This window comes from Phycodurus eques, unplaced genomic scaffold (assembly GCF_024500275.1).
Source record: "Phycodurus eques isolate BA_2022a unplaced genomic scaffold, UOR_Pequ_1.1 contig_135, whole genome shotgun sequence".
In the NCBI taxonomy this organism is placed as follows: domain Eukaryota; kingdom Metazoa; phylum Chordata; class Actinopteri; order Syngnathiformes; family Syngnathidae; genus Phycodurus; species Phycodurus eques.
Window position 1 is genome coordinate 32619 of NW_026904132.1, and position 21375 is coordinate 53993.

The following is a 21375-nucleotide window of genomic DNA, read 5'->3' on the forward strand; positions in this document are numbered from 1 at the left end:
TTCCTACCAATGTTTGTCCTTCGTTTGCTTTTTCCTGCCTTGTTTCCTTGTAGATTCCTCCTGGTAGAGCTCAGGAAATTTTCGAGAAAAATTCACTACCTGTATCATTTGTGTGTGTTTGGGTTCGACAAAAGACCTCTGGCGATCAAGAACCCATCTAATTCCTGTAGCAACCTTCAGATTACAAGACAGATAAAAGGTTTGTTGTTGCTTTCTCCTAAATTTTACTCGTAGAAAAAGTGACCCTTTCAAGACAAAATAACAACAGACAGACAAAAGTATTCTTTCCATCTAGCTAGCACACTGCTGGCACCCGTCAACATATTTCCATCTCTATCCTTAATCACCCTAACCTGCTGCACATCCTTCCCATCTCTATCCCTCTGTCTGGCCAGCCTGTATAGATCCTTTTCTCCTTCTTTATTCTCAAACCTGCCATACATGTCATCATATGCCTCTTGTTTGGCCTTTGCCACCTCTACCTTTGCCCTGTGTCGCATCTCAATGTATTCCTTTCACCTCTCCTCGGTCCTCTCAGTGTCCCACTTCTTCTTCGCTAACCTTTTTCCTTGTATGATTTCCTGTACTGTGAGGTTCCACCACTAAGTCTCTTTCTCTCCTTTCCTGCCAGAAGATACACCAAGTACTCTCCTGCCTGCTTCTCTGATCACCTTGGCTGCAGTGGTCCAGTCTTCTGGAAGCTCCTCCCGTCCACCGAGAGCCTGTCTCACCTCTTCCCGAAAAGTCGCACAACACTCGTCCTGTCTCAGCTTCCACCACATGGTTCTCTTCTCTGCCTTTGTCTTCCTAATTTTCCTCCCCACCACCAGAGTCATCTTACACACCACCATCCTATGCAGTCAAGCCCCACTCTTCCCTACCACTACCTTACAGTCGGTAACCTCCTTCAGATGACATTGTCTGCACAAGATGTAATCCACCTGCGTGCTTCTCCATCCGCTCTTGTAGGTCACCCTATGTTCCTGCCTCTTCTGGAAAAAAGTGTTCACTCCAGCCATTTCCATCCTTTTTGCAAAGTCTCCCGCCATCTGTCCCTCCAAGTTCCTTTCCTGGATGCCGTACTTACCCATCACTTCTTCATCACCCCTATTTCCTTCACCAACATGTCCATTACAATCTGTACCAATTACGACTCTCTCTCTGTCTGGGACGCTCAGAACTACTTCGTCTAGCTCCTTCCAGAATTTCTCTTTCACCTCGAGGTCACATCCTACCTGTGGGGCATAGCCACTAATTACATTATAAATATCACCCTTAATTTCAAGTTTGAGCCTTATCACTCGATCTGATACTCTTTTCACCTCAAAGACATTCTGAGCCAACACTTCTTTTAAAATAACCCCGACTCCATTTCTCTTCCCATCTACACCATGGTAAAATCATTTAAACCCTGCCCCTAAACTTCTAGCCTTACTGCCTTTCCACCTGGTGTCCTGGACACACAATATATCAACCTTTCTCCTCATCATCATGTCAACCAACTCCCGAGATTTTCCTGTCATAGTCCCAACATTCAAAGTCCCCACATTCAGTTCTTGGCTCTGTGCTTTCCTCTTGTCTTTCTGCCGAAGAACCTGCTTTCCACCTCTTCTTCTTCGACTGCTACAGTATATACAAAGTAAATACAATGATAAATGATTAAAGAAGATAAAAGTTAATAAAAAAAAATAAAACCCACACAAAAGGGCATTCCTCTGTGTTATGCAAAGATTACACCATCACATTAAAAACGAAATAACATGAGAAAAAACATACCACAATGAACATGAAAAAAGAACATTACGGCCACAAAGGATTTACAGGATTACACACATCCTTTTATACAGTATTACAAACACTGACACACAATATTTTACAATATGTACACACACAAAAAAAAAATCATTAACGACTGTCCATCCATCACTGCTGGCCGGCTCCATCGTCACCGCCGGAACGCTGGCCGTCCGGCTGCCCTCGGTCAGAGTGCCACGAGAGCTGCTTGTCAAGCGGGCGACATCCCGGCCACGGCCCCAGATCCTGCGGCTCTGTCTTCATCCACGTCTCCTGGGGTTGAGAGCAGGTCCGTCTCTTGGTGTCATGGTCAGGTGCAGGTAGAGGAACAGGGTTGAAGGCCTTGTCTGAGGAGATGGAAGAGGGAAAAAAAGGAGTGTGAATTTGCTCGAGGAGACTGGTAGCATAGTTGCGAACGACTGCAAGAGAAAAGGAAGGGGCGCTTGCCGATCTAGACTGATGGGCCAACTAGCAAAGCATTCTGGGATTTGTAATATTAGTGGCGCTATATACTGGCGGGCCAGCTCTAATACACATTTAATATGGTCTTGCGGGCCAAATATAATTACATCGTGGCCTGAGTTTGACATTTGGTCTACAGCCTCTCTGTTGTGATTCCATTTCACTGGCAGCACTATTCATGGTGTCCGCGCAGGAGCTCAAGGTTCAAGGTTTTTGTTTTTCAAGGCAGATGAATTAAAATAATAATGATAAAAAAAAACAGGCCTTTTTCAGACTATGTTTTGAAGCAAGTTCCTTTCACATGTGAGGTGCACATGATCACCAACAAACGATGGTAACTTCCACTCCACTTGAGATTTACGTGACCAGCAAAGCACGTACATCAGCTCCCTGACAAGTAAGAAAGTACAACAAAGTAGGTGTTTCCACCCGGTCTCGAACTGGGGACTTTTCACATGTGAGGCGTACGTGATAACCACTACACTATGGAAACTGTGGTGGCTGTGGTAGCCAAAAGCGGACATGGAGTTATTTATTGACCAGCCCACCAACAAGCAGAATTTAATATTTACAAATGATAAGTCATAATGTAGTATATTTAAGCATTGAAGTCAGAATTCTTTTGAGAGGACCAAGTGTTTTGAGCAGTTATCCAGCCAACCATCTTTTATTTTTATTTCTACAACAAAGGTATTCCTATGGCCATTTGTGTGTTTATTCGGGCCACCCTTGTCTTTTCGGACAATAACCTGTTTTTGTTTTACAACAGGGGTTTGGGTCTTCAAAGTATTTATATTTTTACACATAAGTATATCAAACCTAAATGTTGGATGTCTAAAGCTGTTGGCTGCTGCTGGCAGCAAGGCTGAAATACGAAAACCTGCAGGATGCTGAGCCAGCACGACAGTGAAACTGTGAAAGGTTTGATAGGCATTAAACTGTTGATCAAGTGAATCATAACATTTTACTGTAACTCATAAAAATATGAATCAACATTTAATATACTATTTCAACTGCTTTTAAGCTCACAACGTGTGGTGATGAAATGCGACACGCAAGTCACTATCATATTTTTTTACCTTATAAAATAAATATTGAAGCCATCATTGATTTACAATTAGACAGAATAGAGTAATGATTATGTTTTGAAATTTAACATTATGCAGAATCATTTTCATCCCATTAGATCTTACAGGTAGACTGCAACAACTGTCCCTTCTAATGTTCTTGACACAATTTAAAAAATATAGAAATTCAGACAAAATTGGACAAATTGTTCTGGAAGTGAATTTTTATAAATTGCCATCTTCCAAAACCTGAAGTAATCCTGCTCATTTGTTCACATATCAAATAATATGTTATCCCTTAATTGCTTAAAATCTAAATCACAAAGTCAGGTCACAGAGACAAGTCAAAGATGCTTGCAATACACAAGGACTAAAGTATTTTACAATTTTGTATACCGAATGATTTGCATAACAAATGCATAGTCTGCTCTGTGTAAAATTTCTCACTGTGCCCACATGGAGTTAGGAGTTGTCTGGATTTGCAATCATTGGTCCCTGGTGGTCTAGTGGTTAGGATTCAGCGCTCTCACCGCTGCGGCCCGGGTCCGATTCCCGGTCAGGGAACATTAATTCTTAATCCAATTTGGTCAAGTGTTGTTCGACATTGACTATGATTTGGGTTGACCTGGGTTTGATCCTCTCTGCTTGACAAATATGAGCGTTCATCCAAAGAATCCCATACCGGATCGGTCATGTCCCGGGTTGACAACATCCGGCACCGTTGACCTGCAGGGCGCCGGTGGAAATTCAGCTACTATGGGTCGAAGACAGGTTTAAACGATTTTACCATGGTGTAGATGGGAAGAGAAATTGAGTAGGGGTTATTTTAAATGAAAAGTTAGCTGAGAATGTCTTGGAGGTGAAAAGAGTATCAGATCGAGTGATGAGGCTGAAACTTGAAATTGTGGGTGTTATGTATAATGTGATTAATGGCTATGCCCCACAGGTAGGATGTGACCTAGAGGTCAAAGAGAAATTCAGGATGGAACTCGACGAATTAGTTCTGAGCATCCCACACAGAGAGAGTCGTGATTGGTGCAGATTGTAATGGACATGTTGGTGAGGGAAACAGGGGTGATGAAGAAATAAGGGGTAAGTACGGCATCCAGGAAAGGAACTTGGAGGGACAGATGGCGGTAGACTTTGCAAAAAGGATGGAAATGGCTGGAGTGAACACTTTTTTCCAGAAGAGGCAGGAACATAGGGTGACCTACAAGAGCGAATGGAGAAGCACGCAGGTGGATTACATCTTGTGCAGACAATGTAATCTGAAGGAGGTTACCGACTGTAAGGTAGTGGTTGGGAAGAGTGGGGCTAGACTGCATAGGATGGTGGTGTGTAAGATGACTCTGGTGGTGGGGAGGAAGATTAGGAAGACAAAGGCAGAGCAGAGAACCATGTGCTGGAAGCTGAGACAGGAAGAGTGTCGTGCGGCTTTTTGGGAAGATGTGAGACGGGCTCTCTGTGGACAGGAGGAGCTTTCAGAAGACTGGACCACTACAGCCAAAGTGATTAGAGAGACAGGCAGGAGAGTCCTTGGTGTACCTTCTGAGAGGAGACTTGGTGGCGGAACCTCACAGTACAGGAAATCATAGAAGGAAAGAGGTTAGCTAAGAAGAAATATGTGGGACACTGAGAGGACCGAGGAGAGGCGAAATGAATACATTGAGATGCAACGTATAACAAAGTTAGAGGTGGCAAAGGCCAAATAAGAGGCATATGATGACGTATGCCAGGTTGGACACTGAAGAAAGCGAAAAGGATATTTACAGGTTGGCCAGACAGAGGGACAGAGATGGGAAGGATGTGCAGCAGGTTAGGGTGATTAAGGATAGAGCTGGAAATGTGTTGACAGGCCCACTCCCTTTAAAGAGGATGCGGAAGAGCACCCCCACATCAAACATCAAGTGGAGGAGGACATCACCATATTTCCATCTCCTGGTGTCCCTTTGAAGATTGAAGATGAAAGTCAAAGTTAGGAGAGCAGAGGGGCGGAGCCTCCAAGCAGAAGCTCAAGTCAACACATGACAGCAGAAGGTGATGGAGACCACTGTGGAGGATCACAAGCAGACGGCCTCTTAGCTCCACTGTCAGATCGTGATGACACGATGTCACACCCTCCTCACACTGATGATGATGATGGACAGTGTGAAGGTGATATGACATGTCACACCGAAAACAAACGATGGAAATGTTCTCTGTGAGAAAATATTTGCTTTTCAGAGTAATTTGAAACAACACATGAAAATACAAACAGAAGGGAAAGATTTTGCCTACTCAGTTTGTGGTCAAAGATTCTCTTGGAAGTTGAAACTTAGAAATACACTCAAGAACCCACACTATTGAGAAACCTTTTTCCTGCTCAGTGTGTAGTAAAAGATTCACTCAGAGGGGAAATTAAAAAAGACACAAGAACCCACACTGGTGAGAAACCTTTTGCATGCTCAGTTTGTGGCCAAAGATTCTCTTTTCAGTATCAGGCGAAGACATAGAAGTGTGCTGGTGATATCAGCAGTGATGAAGAAGCTTGAAATGAAAAAGTAAATGTTTAATATTAAAGGAAATTACTATCATACTGATTGACAAAATTCTACATTCTTGTATTCGGTCTGCCATTTTTTATTTTATCAATATTTTAGTTTTCTCTGCATCTGCTAAAAGCCTGCTGTGGACAAATGCTGAGAATTATCACTCGCGTCAAAATACTTTTGTCCAATGTTTTAAAATGAGCAAATGATTGATAGAACTAGATTGTGACGAGACTTTTGACTTTTGGTGGAAAGATTGAAAATTGTAAATGGGATCCTTAATAAAATACAATTCTTCAAACAGTGAGAGTCACTCAATTGTCTTGTATGTCAAAGCCATTTTCCCCTTTGAAAATAATTGAAATGCTTTTAAACGTCATTAAAGAGGTAGCCTTGAGCTGCTCATGCACAGTTTCCAACCCACTCTGAGTCCAATTTCCTAATCTCTGTACATTGAAGTGGATATAGTTTATCCTATCAACATTTTTATTAATCGTACACCACCAGCATATGAAGGACTCAAATCCTCCTGCCACTTGGTCAGCTAATTTGTATTGATTAGGAACCCCACGAGGAACACCTATGGCGTCGATGTACGTTGGATTATTTTGCCCCTGCCAGGACAAAAATCTCTTTTTTGTCTATGTTCTAGATTGGACAAAAACATTGGTGCCCTTTCCATTAAATCTTGAACAGGCATAGGGTATACTGACACATGCAATATCAAAGTGATAATAGCGCACAATCCAGATATATCTTTAGGTAATCTATCAAACAGTCTATCATCTCTGCACCACCACCAGATGTTGCTCCGTGATTCTGGCATAAAATTTGGTCCGACTTTTAAGGTTACTTTACACTGTGTGTCGTTCAGTGGTCCTAATTTTTTGCCTTTACTAATCATGTTTACACAAGTGAAATTATTCGGTGCTACTAAAGTAGAAAACATTGGTTTGTGTTTATCTGCTTTTGTTACGGGATATATAGGATCCCATGATTTACACCTCTCAGTTGGTACAGTAGCGTTCATGAATGGAATCATACAATCTTGTGATAATTGTGCCGGAACTATGCGCAACAAAGGCCTGGGACCCATGCAAACCACACAATCTTTTCTCGTTACATTTGCTGCTTGTTCCACCAATAGTAACCAATTGTTATTTTGTCCTGAAACTCCTGTGACAACAAGGAACCAATCATCAGTAGTTATGTTGTTAACCATTAAAATTTGTCCACCTTTCTTTGAAGTTTTCAATGGCATTTCTGGTTTAACACGGTTCCCATAACACAATGCTACTCGGAATTGGGGATCTTTTCCGCCAGAATATGCCCACAAGCTCATCATCAAACACACTAGGGGACTTGATTTGTATTTCAATATTAAACAATGGGCCGTTTTGCTTATGTTAAACTTCTTTCTATGTTCTTTTGCTGTTTTTAGTGACCAACTGGACCAATCATAAGGTTGGCTTCAAACATTAATTTTGACAATGGTGCAACAATTTCTGCATCGTTTGGAATCCATGCTCTACAATAATTTGTCAGACCTAAAAATGACATCATATGTTTCTTCGTCTGTGGTTTAGGGGCTTTTAAGACTATAGCTTTTCTGTCTTCTAATTAAGTCCTTCCTCCTACACTTAAATTATGGCCTAGATATTTGACTTGCCTTTTACACCATTGCAATTTATTTTTGTTAACTTTATGTCCCTCTTCTGCGAGATGATGCAGTAAGGCCAATGAATTTTTGCATGTCTCTCCATCTGGAGATGCCAGGAGAACATCATCTACATATAGTAAAATTTGGCTCCCTCCTGGGGGAGTGAATTTAGACATGCTTGTTCTCATTACTTGTGAATAAATGGTTGGACTTTCACAGTAACCTTGCGGTAATCTAGTAAATGTATATTTTTTGCCCTCAAATGTAAATGCAAACCAAAATTGACTGTTCTTTTCTATTGGTACAGAAAAGAATGCATTACTTATGTTCACTACTGTAAACACAGTAGCGTCTGGTCTTAATGAATTTAACAATGTGTGTGGATCTGGTACGCATGCTGCTCTCTGTATTACTGCAGTATTTACTGCCTGTAAGTCTCCAACCCACTGAAGGTGGGGCCTTTTTTACGGGAAAAATGGGTGTGTTACATGTTGATTCTGGGCACTCCACTATAACTCCTGCCATAATTAGTGCTTCAATTACCAGTTTGATTTCTTCATGTGCATCTGGTTTTAATGGATATTGACGAATCCCTGGTCTATATTCTGTTTTGGGTCTAATTTGTACTGGTAAAGCCCCTTTAATAAGGCCTACATCAAATGGTCCTGTGGACCATAATTTTTTTGGAACTTGTTTTAATATTTCTTCATCAATTTCAGTGAGGATCATTTGGTCTAATCAAACAGGATGCATGTGTTTCCCCTCATCCCCCTGTATTGTCCTAAACATCGCCTTCCTAATTAGACCAGTTGATGCACTGTATTCCAGTTTGTTTTCTATTTGCTGCCAATCATCTGTCTCCTGTCCTTGTTTTACTCATGTTCCCATATGTTTCCAATCTTCAGCCGGTTAAGCCGGTGTCGAGATGAATTCGCCTAGGTGTGCTAACTGCCTTTAGTTTTACGGAGCCAATCCGGTCTGCCCTCACTTATCACCCCTGGATGAGTAACCACACCGAGTGAAAGGGTAATTAAAATGACTACTCCATTTTTACAGCAGCTCCATCTCTTAAAAATCGTTTGCACTTATTAATGACCTAGTAGATTTAACAATCCTTGTTAGGACCGTATGGATTTGTTTTTGGTATTAAGCCGAAGTGATATAGATGACTTTTTTGGGATAGTGATACGATCCGGTGGTATTGGTATCGGCGAAGTTCAATCACTTATAAGAGGTTGAGTGTTGAAATTGAGACAAATTCTCATTATAAGAATGACAAAGATAGAATAGAATTAAAGCAAGGTATTTATTTCAGTGATTACTTAAGGTTAAATCGATAATATGACAGTAAGGGTTTGTAAAATAAAATAAACAATAATAAGAGTAACAAAAATTGAAAAGAAGTAGAAGTAGTTTAAAAGTAATAAATCATAAAACAAGTATTACCTTTTGAGTGAGCCTTAAGGAGTGATCAAGTCCTACGGAGCCGTGATGCCAATTAATAATAAGATAATTTGGAACTTACGAATCCCTGGACAGCTGACTAGCCCTTTTTCCTGTCCACGCAAAGTCAATAGCGGTTCTATTAGTTACCTTATTATAATATTCTTTTAGTCTTGCCCAATTAAAGAGGAAGATTAAAAAATGAATTCCTCCTGCCAGCCTGTCCCTGATCATTGCGATGGAAAAAGAACGTGTCTCCCTATCTCGAGAGAATAAGGAGCCCCGTTTGTCAGTGTGTGGGGCTTTTATAACCTTGGTTTCAGAACCTCCCTTTTTCTAAAAATAATCCTTTTGTTTACTTCTTCTGACACACGCTCCTCGCTATTATTTTTTCTATTACCCATTCAGTGTCCTGACTTTGACCTGAGTGGGAAGCACCTGTTTCTACATCAGTAGTTTTCACTGTCAGCGTCATCCTGACTTGACCTCTTTTTTGCTCACCCAAATAGGTTCTCAGTACATACATTCAACTACAAGCCTATTTCATATCTTGTAGGTTCTTCAGTAAATTCATTCAATTACAAGCACATTTCATATGTCTTGAACACAACCAATACATTTCATCACACCATGTTAATCTCCAAGCATTCTGCAATACATGTGTATATGTTAAATGTCAATTAAATGTATATACATTCATGTGAATACAATTCTCTCATGCATTCAACAGGTCCGTGCTTCTTTGTCTTTGTTTTACAGCATGTGTTATTTCGTCTGAGAGAGACAACCTTACACAGGTCACAGTTTTTGAATAAAAGCTATTCCAAAGCATTGCATAATAATAATACAAAAGTAAGAATAATATATAACAGACTTACTAGTCTTGATGTACTTTTTATCAATGATTTGCAAAAGAACATCTGTGTTATAACATCAAAGAGAACATCAAAATTATCTCAAGGATATAAAATCAAACAATTGGTTATATACTAGGCTTGATGTACTTTGTATCAATGATTTCCAAAAGAACATCTGAGTTATAACATCAAAGAGAACATCAAAATTATCTCAAGGATTTAAAATCAAACAAATGATTATAATCAGTTGACTTCTGTATGTGTTTGTTTACTATGATAGGGGGTTTAACAGTATTAAGATATTTAAGAAGACTTATGCTTGATCTGGCGACTCATACATCGTGATCTAAATTTGGTTTGTCGACCTCTGGTGGTTGAACCAGGAATTGAAACTGGGGCTAAGCTCAATCACATGAACCCAGCTACATAAGCCAATTACAAACTTTTGTTACATCGCTTTATGTGGCCTGGCCGCCTACTTGACATTAGCGTAACCCAGATGTTTCAGGTGAACGTGTCCAACACAGCAATTTTGTCTCGGGTTGACCACCACATGTTAAACTACAACGAGCTAGCCAGGAGTCGAACCTAGAATCTGCTGATCCGAAGCCAGACGTGTTATCCATTGCACCACTAGCCCCATGCAGACACCACCTCCTCTGCAAGCCCCTATGGAGGATTGTTACTATGCCACCAGAAGCAGCAGCAACACTAAAAAAAATAATCATAAAAATTAAAATAAATAAAAAACATTTTTTTAAAAAAAAGTAATTGGAGGACTTTGTACCTGCCGTGACCCAGATTTCAACCGGGGTTGCTGGAGCCACAACGCATAGTACTAACCACTAGGGGTGTAACGATTCATTTTGGCAGTGACTCGATTCGTATCACAATTCGTGGTGGCTGATTTGATTCAAGGACAATGTTTTTTCTAGAACGATACGATCCAAAACCAGTAATTGGAAATAGATTCAATATTTTTTTTTTAAATGTAACCAGTGTGACTGAAATAAATACTTGGATACTGGACAGTGCAGGTGAAATTTCCTAAATTGGTTTTGTTTTTTGTAAAGATATCAGGTAAAGTTAATTTTGGAAAAACAAAAAAAGCAAGCACTAACCAACCATTCTGGCAAATGATAATAATGGAAAATGCATTCACACTTTATTTGAATAAAATGCAAATGACAGGTTGGATTGACACTCGGTTTACTTGCTACTTCTGATGTTTTGAAAAATGATGAAAATCTTATTGTAATTGAACAACCACACCTCATTTATGCATGTTCTAATCGTATTTATTAGTACTCACTCACTAGTCACGATGTGTGACATCATAGTTAAGGAGCTCTAAGTAGCTTGTGATGTTCAAGTTGCCATCTGTCCAGGGTGAGACACTTTCCAGTCTGCCTGCTCGATGCTCTCTTTGACTACTTTGGTCTGTCTTAGTAGTGTTGGTGTTCGTTTTGCTGAAGTACAGCATGTCCGTAAAGGAATTTCAAATGTCTTTCCCAACCTTTTAGCTCTCGATTGTGCTATCAGGAACAAAACCTGGTTGAAATGTCTCACAAATTGATGGTTGGCCTCGGATTGCTTCTTGCTTGTGGGTGATTGTGGCTTTTCATATTACTTATATTTCACGACTTGTCGACGGCGGCGGTGGTCGGAAAACAGTTAATTGCATGCCCGTCATGTTGTTTTCCTCAATTGTTTTTTACGACTGCAAAACCAAAATGTGTCCATACTTTTCATCACATACGTTACTGATTTAACTTTGATGGACATTCAGTGGCCTGGATTCAACCTTTGCGGATTCCACTCATGAAGTTTTGCGTTCTGCACTGCGCACGTCGCGCAGTGGATCATGGGAGATGTGATTTGCTTCTTAGACTGGCCCATTCAATCGCGCCAGAAAAAAAACAACACAGTTTGATACTACCATGTTCCCAAACTTAATCGAGTCACGCTGAACAATTTATTATTAAAAGTGGTAAAAAAATAAAGAAATAAAAAATTATTAAAAAAACACACATTCATCCATCTCAAGTCTGCCGTACGAAAATGAAATCTAATCTAATCTAATTTAATCTAATCTAATTTTATCTAATCGAATCGAATCGAATCGAATCAAATCGAAGGTAATCTCATCTCATCAAATCTCATCCTGGGAATATGAATCGATACATCGATATTAAAAATGGATCATTGCGACCTGAATAATAACAAAAATAATGATTTCTCCTTCCCTGGCCCTATCGCGACACTCCCGGTATAAATCACAGTGTGCTTGTTTATGTGTGTGTGTGTGCTTTGTGTGGGTGTATTTTGTGATGGGCTGGCCTCTTGAATATTTTTTTGCGATTTTAATTGTCTGTTTTGAAATTTGTTTTAACACTGTATCTACTAATATTGAAACAATACTTCCACGTTTTGTGAAGCTCATTTGTTTGTAATATTTTTCTATTGCATTTAAGCATGGCGGCACGGTTGGCGACTGGTTAGAGCGTCAGCCTCACAGTTCTGAGGACCCGGGTTCAATTCCTGGCCCCACCTGTGTGGAGTTTGCATGTGGCTTTTCTCCGGGCACTCCGGTTTCCTCCCACATCCCAAAAACATGCTTTAATTGGAGACTCTAAATTACCCGTAGGCATGACTGTGAGTGCGAATGGTTGTTTGTTTCTCTGTGCCCTGTGATTGGCTGGCAACCAGTTCAGGGTGTACCCTGCCTCCTACCCGATGACAACTGGGATAGGCTCCAGCACCCCCGCAACCCAAGTGAGGAGAAGTGGCTCAGAAAATGGATGGATGGATGGATGGATGGATGGATGGATTGGTTTAAGCTTGGACATTGGTTCAGTTTGTTCCAAAATCACTCCATGATTTAAAATGCATCAGTGGTTGTACAGCCACATATAGCATGCAGGTGTTGGTGGTATAGGGGTGAACATAGCTACCTTCCAAGCAGTTGACCTGGGTTTGATTCCCGCCCAACGCAAGATTTTTTTTAATGCAGCCCTATGGGGGGGCACAAGTCAGTGCAAACTGCAGGCCGGTCCCAAGCCCGGATAAATGCAGGAAGGGCATCCGGCTTAAAACTTTGCCAAACAAATATGAGCGTTCATCCAAATAATTCCATACCGGATCGGTGGTGGCCCGGGTTAACAACTTCCACCACCGGCACCGTCAACCTGCAGGACGCCATTGAAAATTCAGCTACTGTGGGTCGAAGTCAAAGAAGAAGAAGAGGTGGAAACCGGGTTCTTCGGCAGAAAGAGAAGAGGAAAGCACAGAGCCTAGAACTGAATGTGGGGACTTTGAATGTTGGGACTGACTACGGAAAACTGTGGGGGATGTAGTACCCAAAAGCGGACATGCAGTTATTGGCAGAGCAGCCCACCAAGTAACCAACTCACAAGCAGAATTGAATATTTACAAATGATAAGTCATCATGGAGGATATTTAAGCATTACTGAAGTCTGAATTCTTTTGAGAGGGTTTTGAGCAGTTATCAAGCCAATCATCTTTTCTTCGTATTTCAACATCAATGGAATTCCGACAGCCATTTGTGCGTTTATTCGTACTATCCTTGTCTTTTCGGACACTAACCTGTCTATGTTTTAAAACAAAGTGTCTTACGAGATAAGTGGACCATCTGTTCGGCTGCGTTAATTCCACGCGCAGGTAATTCAACCTTAAGAACTGGCGTCCAGAAGTTTTGGGGAGTTTTTTTTCCTTGTTTTCTTTCCTGCTTTGTAAGCAGCTGCTGTGACACTAAGGCTTGTTCAAGAAATCTCATTGATTTCTCGCGAAAGGTCCCCGGTTCGAGACTGGGTGGAAATGTCTTTTGTGTTGTCTTTCTTGCTTGTCAGATAGTATTGAAATGGGAATCAGGACAGAGAGGCTGGAGACCAAATATGTCAAACTCAGGCCCACGATGTAATTATATTTGGCCCGCAGGACCATATTAAATGTGGATTAGAGCTGGACCGCCAGTATATAGCACATGCGCCACTGATATTACAAATCCCAGAATGCTTTGCTTGTGTGTCGGGCCATCAGTCTCGACTGGCGAGCGCCCCTTCCCTTTCTCTTGTGCCCGTTAGCAACTATGCTACCGGTCTCCTCGAGCAAATTTCCACTTCCCCTTTCCCACAAATGGCCAAACGAAAGATGGAAAACGGTGAACTTCCAAGACAGGTGGGAGGCAGATTGTCTGTTCACTAAAGTCAAAGACAGACCTGTTTGTCGTGTGCGGAGCAACGTGACTGGAACCAAGAATAGAACATCATTGAATTCATGTTTTCATTTTTTTAATGCCCTTTATCAACTCCTAGGCAGGGACTGTTAATAGTTTGAAGTTTGGATTTTTATTGAAGGACATTCTTATTTTTTGGGTTGTTTTGTTGTTGGCCTTTGAAAAAAGATTGACGTCAAAAAGAAAGGCCCAGCAGAGGATGTACTTCCTGCGGCTTCTGAGAAAGCACGGCCTGCAACCGGAGCTGCTGAGACAGTTCTACACAGCGGTCATCGAATCAGTTCTGTGTTCTTCCATCGCAGTCTGGTTTGGTGCTGCTACAAAAAAGGACAAACTCCGACTGCAACGGACAATCAAAACTGCTGAAAGGATTGTCTGTACCCCCCTACCCACCATTGAGGACTTGCATGCTGCCAGAACTAAGACAAGCACGTGGAAAATCCTCTCGGACCCTCCGCACCCCGGTCACCAGCTCTTCCAGTTCCTTCCCTCAGGTAGGCGCTACCGATCAATGCAAACTAGAACTAGTAGACATTCCAACAGCTTCTTCCCTCTTGCGATCAACTTCTTAAACACCTAATCTACAATTCCATTACAACATGCTGGCAATTTTTTGACTTGAGTTCGTTGTCACATTTCTGCGGGGCCAATTATGTATTACTCGTGCACTCACTGGAGTAGTCTCGCCACGCTGCACTATTTGCATATACTGGCCACTCAGGCCAGAGTAGCATCTGCTCCATTTGCACACTGATTGAGGAGTATCTGCAACATTTGCACGACCAACATTGTCCCAGATGATCGCACTACTCGTCACTTTAAACCGGATACACTCCTTGAAGTCTCAGCGCTCTTTGCACAATGTTCATTGCCCCGTGACCGTCTCGCCCCACCCCTGCCAGTCTCCCCAATTTGAATGCAAGGCACCCCAGCACACATGATCACAGTACAGCAATAATGGTTATGTTTCGGAATATGTTTGACAATTATTGCCTTTTGGTGATTATTAATTGCATCCAGTTTTTCTAGTATGCAAGATATCTGCAAACCTTGATCTGTAGAAAGGAGTGTCCTCCCATTGCCACCTACTACAGCAAACACAATGAAAATTCACATCTTTTATTTGATATATGCTGATTTGTTCCACTTTTGTCACCCTGGGATGTGTCACTTGTAGACGGTCCCTAACACAGACTGAAAGCGACATGTCGACTCAAGCGCCATGATTGCCGTTATAACATCAACATTTGGAGTGACAACAAATCCAGCCGCGAGTTGTGTTTTGTAAGGCAAAACTTAGAATCTGTAAATTCTATTTCCCCCCCAGTAGTCCTTATTAGATGTGAATTTGGCCTTTTATTTCCTATATTGCAAATTATGAACTTTGAAAATAACTAATATGATGTCGGACTTCAATGAGTTCTTTACTTTCGGGGTTTCCATAATGTTCGATATTGTCATGGAAAGACCTGACCATGTTGACAGTGTTGCGTGAGTTAACGTAACCCAGACGTTTGAGGTGAACGTGTACAACACAGCAATTTTGGCTCGGGTTGACCACCACATGCTAAACTACGACCGAGCTCGCCAAGAGTCAAACCTAGAATCTTCTGATCCGAAGTCAGACACATTTTTCATTGCGCCACAAGCCCCATGCAGACAAGCCCCAATGGAGGATTGTTACTATGCCACCAGAAGCAGCAGCAGCAGCAGCACTAAAATAATAATAATAAAAATTAAAATAAATAAATAAAAATTAAAAAAAAATTTTTTTTTTAAATAAAAAAAAATAAAAAACATTAAAAAGAAAAACAAAAGTTATTGGAGGACTTTGTACCTGCCGTGACCCAGATTTCAATCGGGAATGCTGGGGCCACAACCCACAGTACTAACCACTAGGGGTGTAACGATTCATTACGGCAGTGTCTCGATTTCGTATCACAATTCGTGGTGTCTGATTCGATTCAAGGACGATTTTTCATCGAGAACAATACGATCTAAAACCAGTATTTGGAAATATCCATCCATCCATCCATTTTCTGAGCCGCTTCTCCTCACTCGGGTCGGGGGCGTGCTGTAGCCTATCCCAGCTGTCATCGGGCAGGAGGCGGGGTACACCCTGAACTGGTTGCCAGCCAATCGCAGGTCACATAGAAACTCTGCATTTATCCAGGCTTGGGACCGGGCTACAGTTTGCACTGACTTGTGCCCCCCATAGGGCTGCATTAAAAAAATCTTGCATTGGCCGGGAATCAAACCCGAGTCAACTGCTTGGAAGGCAGCTATGCTTACCCCTATACCACCAACGCCTGCATGCTATATTTGGCTGTTTAACCACTGATGCATTTTAAATCATGGAGTGATTTATGAACAGTGAAACTGAAACAATGTCCAAGCTTAAACCCATCCATCCATCCATTTTCTGAGCCACTTCTCCTCACTTGGTTTGCGGGGGTGCTGGATCCTATCCCAGCTGTCATCGGGCAGGTGTCGGGGTACACCCTGAACTGGTTGCCAGCCAATCACAGGGCACATAGAAGCAAACAACCATTCGCACTCACAGTCATGCCTATGGGCAATTTAGCGTCTCCAATTAATGCATGTTTTTGGGATGTGGAAGGAAACCGGAGTGCCCGGAGAAAACCCACGCAGGCACGGGGAGAACATGCAAACTCCACACAGGCGGGACCGGGGTTGGAACCCGGTCCTCAGAACTGTCAGGCTGACGCTCTAACCAGTCGTCCACCGTGCCGCCCATTTGGGAATAGATTCGGTAATTGTTTTTAAATGTAACCAGTGTGACTGTGAACTAAATACTTGGATACTGGACAGTCCAGGTGAAATTTCCGAAATTGGTTTTGTTTTTTTGTAAAGATCACAGGTAAAGTTAATTATGGAAAAAAAAAAAAAAAAAAGCAAGCGATAACCAACTATTCTGGCAAATGACAATAATGGCAAATGCATTCACACCTCATTTATGCATGTTCTAATCGTATTTATTAGTAATCACTCACGAGTGACGATGTGTGACGTAGTGGTGACGTTAGTCCCCATCTGTCCAGGCGGAGACACTTTCCAGTCTGCCTGCTCGATGCTCTCTTTGACTACTTTGGTCTGTCTTAGTAGTGTTGGTGTTCGTTTTGCTGAAGTACAGTATGTCCGTGAAGGAATTTCAAATGTGTTTCCCAACCTTTTAGCTCTCGATTGTGCTATCAGGAACAAAACCTGGTTGAAATGTCTCAGAAATTGATGGTTGGCCTCGGCTTGCTTCTTGCTTGTGGGTGATTGTGGCTTTTCATATTACTTATATTTCACGACTTGTCGACGGCGGCGGTCGGCAAACAGTTTATTGCATGTCCGTCATGTTTTTTTTCTTCAATTGTTTCTTATGACTGCAAAACCAAAAAGTGTCCATACTTTTCATCACATACGTTACTGATTTAATTTTGATGGACATTCAGTGACCTGGATTCAACCTTTTCAGATTCCACTCGTGAAGTTTTGCGTTCTGCACTGCGCACTTCTCATCCTACGCAGTGCGCAGTGGATCATGGGAGATGTGATTTGCTTCTTCGACTGGCCCATTCAATCGCGCCAGAAAAAACAAAAACAGTTTGATACTCCCATGTTCCCAAACTTAATCGAGTCACGCTGAACAAATTATCATGAAAAGTGGGAAAAAAATAAAGAAATAAAAAATAATAAAAAAACACACATTCATTCATCTCAAGTCTGCCGTACGAAAATCAAATCGAATCAAATCGAATCAAATCGAATCAAATCGAATCAAATCGAATCAAATCGAATCAAATCTAATCCTAAAAATATGAATCGATACATCGATATTAAAAATGGATCATTGCGACCTGAATAATAATAATAATAATGATTACTCCTTCCCTGGCCCTATCGCGACACTACCGGTATTAATCACTGTGCGCTTGTTTATGTGTGTGTGTGTGCTTTTGTGTGAGTGTATTTTGTGATGGGCTGGGCTCTTGAATATCCATCCATCCATTTTCTGAGCCGCTTCTCCTCACGAGGGTCGCGGGCGTGCTGGAGCCTATCCCAGCTGTCATCGGGCAGAAGGCAGGGTACACCCTGAACTGGTTGCCAGCCAATCGCAGGGCAAATAGAAACATACAACCATTCGCACTCACAGTCATGCCTACGGGCAATTTAGAGTCTCCAATTAATGCATGTTTTTGGGATGTGGGAGGAAACCGGATTGCCCGGAGAAAACCCACGCAAAAACAAACAACCATTCACACTCACATTCACACCTACGGGCAATTCAGAGTTGTCAATTAACCTACCATGCATGTTTTTGGGGAAAAAAGACAAGCAGCCATTGACAGACCAGCCCACCAAGTAACCAACTCACAAGCAGAATTGAATATTTACAAATGATAAGTCAGTTACTGATAGTGTAGTGGTGCACTCGCTTGACTTTGGTGCGGGCGGCGTGGGATCAGTTCCCACTCAGTGACGGTGTGAGTGCGAATGGTTGTCTGTGTCTATATGTGCCCTGTGACTGACTGGCGACCAGTTCAGGGTGTAGTCTGCCTTTTGCCTGAAGTCAGCTCGGATAGGCTCCAGCGCCCCGTGACCCTAACCAGGATAAGCGGTGTTGACAATGGATGGATGGACAAATGATAAGTCATAATGGAGTATGTTTAAGCATTACTGAAGTCAGAATTCTTTTGAGTAGTTATCAATCCAACCATCTTTTCTTCGTATTTCTACATCAATGGAATTCCTCCGGCGATTTGTGATTTGAAGAAAGGAAGGAAACAAACAATGTGAACATATCCAATGCAGCACTCTGAATTGGGTTTCACACCATATGCAAAGCTGTACACGAGTTAGCCAGGATTTGATGCTAGAATCTTCTGATCCATCGTCAGATGCATTAGCCATTGCGCCACTAGCCCCAGAAAGGTATGCAAGTCCCTGTGGAGGATTTTCACTGTCCCAGCAGCACTTGCAGCAAAAAGCAACTGCAGGAGTTCACTCTTGCCGTGACCCGGATTTGAACCAGGCTTGTGGTATTTTATTAAAATTATTAAAAACATTTTTTTAATTCAAAATGGAAAATGTGCTCTCATGGAAATGTACTCTAATCTGAGAATCATTTGAGTGTTTGTACCTCATTCAGCTGTTAAATGTGTAACTACAGTATTTGTGCAGACGACCTCAAGTTTCTTCCTCTCTCCTCCTTTGTTGGGGCTGCCACGTGGGAGATAGAACAAGTGGTCAAAAGGGTTCAGAGAATCCAACCGGATCCCAGGACAGGACATCCAGACTGGCTTTTCGTGCCCAATTTTACACTCTCTGAAGTACTTCAGTGGGCCCACAACTCCAACTACATTTTGGAAGGACATCGGTCAGCCGAAAGAAACAAGCGGTTGGCGGATCTTCATCGCTAACCTACGCCTGTATACAAGGTGGATCAGATGGTTTGGCTCTCCTCCCGTGACCTTTCTCTCCAGACCGAATCACGGCAGGCTTCATTGGTCCTTTTTTTTTCCGGGTTGGCTAGCAGCGCCCCTTAGTGCATGGTGGACCGGTCTGGCCAACATGACCCAGCAGTTTCCATAGTGTAGTGGTTATCATGTTTACCTCACACGTGAAAGGTCTCTGGTTTGAAACTGGCTGCCTTTGTATTTTTTCATCTGCCATGATTAAATATGGGGAGAGATTTGTCTCAAAATGATTTCCACAAATATAGGTAGGGTAAGCGGAATTCATTTGGCTTTGGTTGGTAATAATTTTTCTTGACCTTGTTTCTTTTTTGCCATTGAAGACACAACAATGGGCATTTATGTCCTCAAAAAACATGCGTCAAGTGATGACTGCATGCTGGAGTTGTCCTTGAAGTCATCAAGGTTTTGCAAAACTTACATCCTGTCGTGTAGCACTCGCCGTTGATTTTTGGACTCATTTATGTGTTCAATCTCAAATACCCCAGTGACCTCCGTTACACCTTTGAGGTAATGCAAAATATTATTATGGACATGGATGGGCGTAAACTCTTCAACAGAGCACTTGGACTGAAGAACAGTCTGCTCCTGTAAAAGGAGTCGTAAATGTGCTTCCAACAGAAAAAGTTAAATGTTTCTTGAATTTTTTACATGAAGTTGCCGTTTGTGAATTAACTAGAAATTAATATGGCGACTTGTATTTTTTATGCAGTTTAATTTTGTAATAATTTATTTTTGTATAATTGTACGGTTTGTGTAATTGCATAATTAATTTTTAATATTTGATTTGTATGACTTTCTACTGACCTCTTTCATATTTATTTTATTGCTGTCAATGTAACCTGTGAAGTAGCAGACAAATTGTACTTATTTGTGCCGTTTCTCAGTTTCAAACTGGAATTTTAAAGATGTTTCAAGGTTAAATATTAATTCACAAATACACAAGTTTTGTTTCTCAGTTTAGTCCAAATCAGTTGAGTTATAATATGTGTGGCTTCAATACATTTTGGGAAAGCAAATTTAAAAATATATTTACAGAGCTAAACGGGGTACAATACTTACCCTGTATTCTTTCCATCTATCCAGCACACGACTGGCACCAGTCAAGACAATTCCATCTCTATCCTTAATCATTCTAACCTGCTGCACACCCTTCCCATCTCTAACCCTCTGTCTGGCCAACCTGTAGAGATCCTTTTCTCTTTCTTTTGTGTCCAACCTGGCATAAGTCATCATATGCCTCTTGTTTGACCTTTGCCACCTCTACCTTTGCCCTACGTCGCATCTCAATGTATTCCTTTTGCCTCTCCTCGGTCCTTTCAGTGTCCCACTTCTTCTTAGCTAACCTCTTTCCTTGTATGATTTCCTGTACTGTGAGGTTCCACCATCAAGTCCTATCCTCTCCTTTCCTGCCAGAAATTACACCAAGTAGTCTCCTGCCTGTCTCTCTGATCACCTTGCCTGTAGTAGTCCAGTCTTCTGGAAGCTCCTCCTGTCCACCGAGAGCCAGTCTCACCTCTTCCCAAAAAGCCGCACAACACTCTTCCTGCCTCAGCTTCCACCACAGGGTTCTCTGCTCTGCCTTTGTCTTATTGATCTTCCTCCCTACCACCAGAGTCATCTTACACACCACCATCATATGCTGTCAAGCCACACTCTCCCCTACCACTACCTTACAGTTGGTAACCTCCTCCAGATTACATCATCTGCACAAGATGTAATCCACCTGCGTGCTTCTACCTCCGCTCTTGTAGGTCACCCTATGTCCCTGCCTCTTCTGAAAAAAGTGTTCACTCCAGCCATTTCCCTCCTTTTTGCAAAGTCTA

General features: G+C 41.8%; 2 non-coding genes across 2 annotated transcripts; one reads left to right on the forward strand and one right to left on the reverse strand.

The window, feature by feature from the left end:
* The first annotated feature begins 3815 nt into the window (after positions 1-3815).
* trnae-cuc (transfer RNA glutamic acid (anticodon CUC)) lies at positions 3816-3887 on the forward strand. The gene has a single exon. It is a non-coding gene; the product is annotated as a tRNA-Glu (tRNA).
* A 12416-nt stretch (positions 3888-16303) lies between these two features.
* Positions 16304-16375, reverse strand: trnag-ucc (transfer RNA glycine (anticodon UCC)). Its single transcript has one exon. It is a non-coding gene; the product is annotated as a tRNA-Gly (tRNA).
* Positions 16376-21375: the final 5000 nt, after the last annotated feature.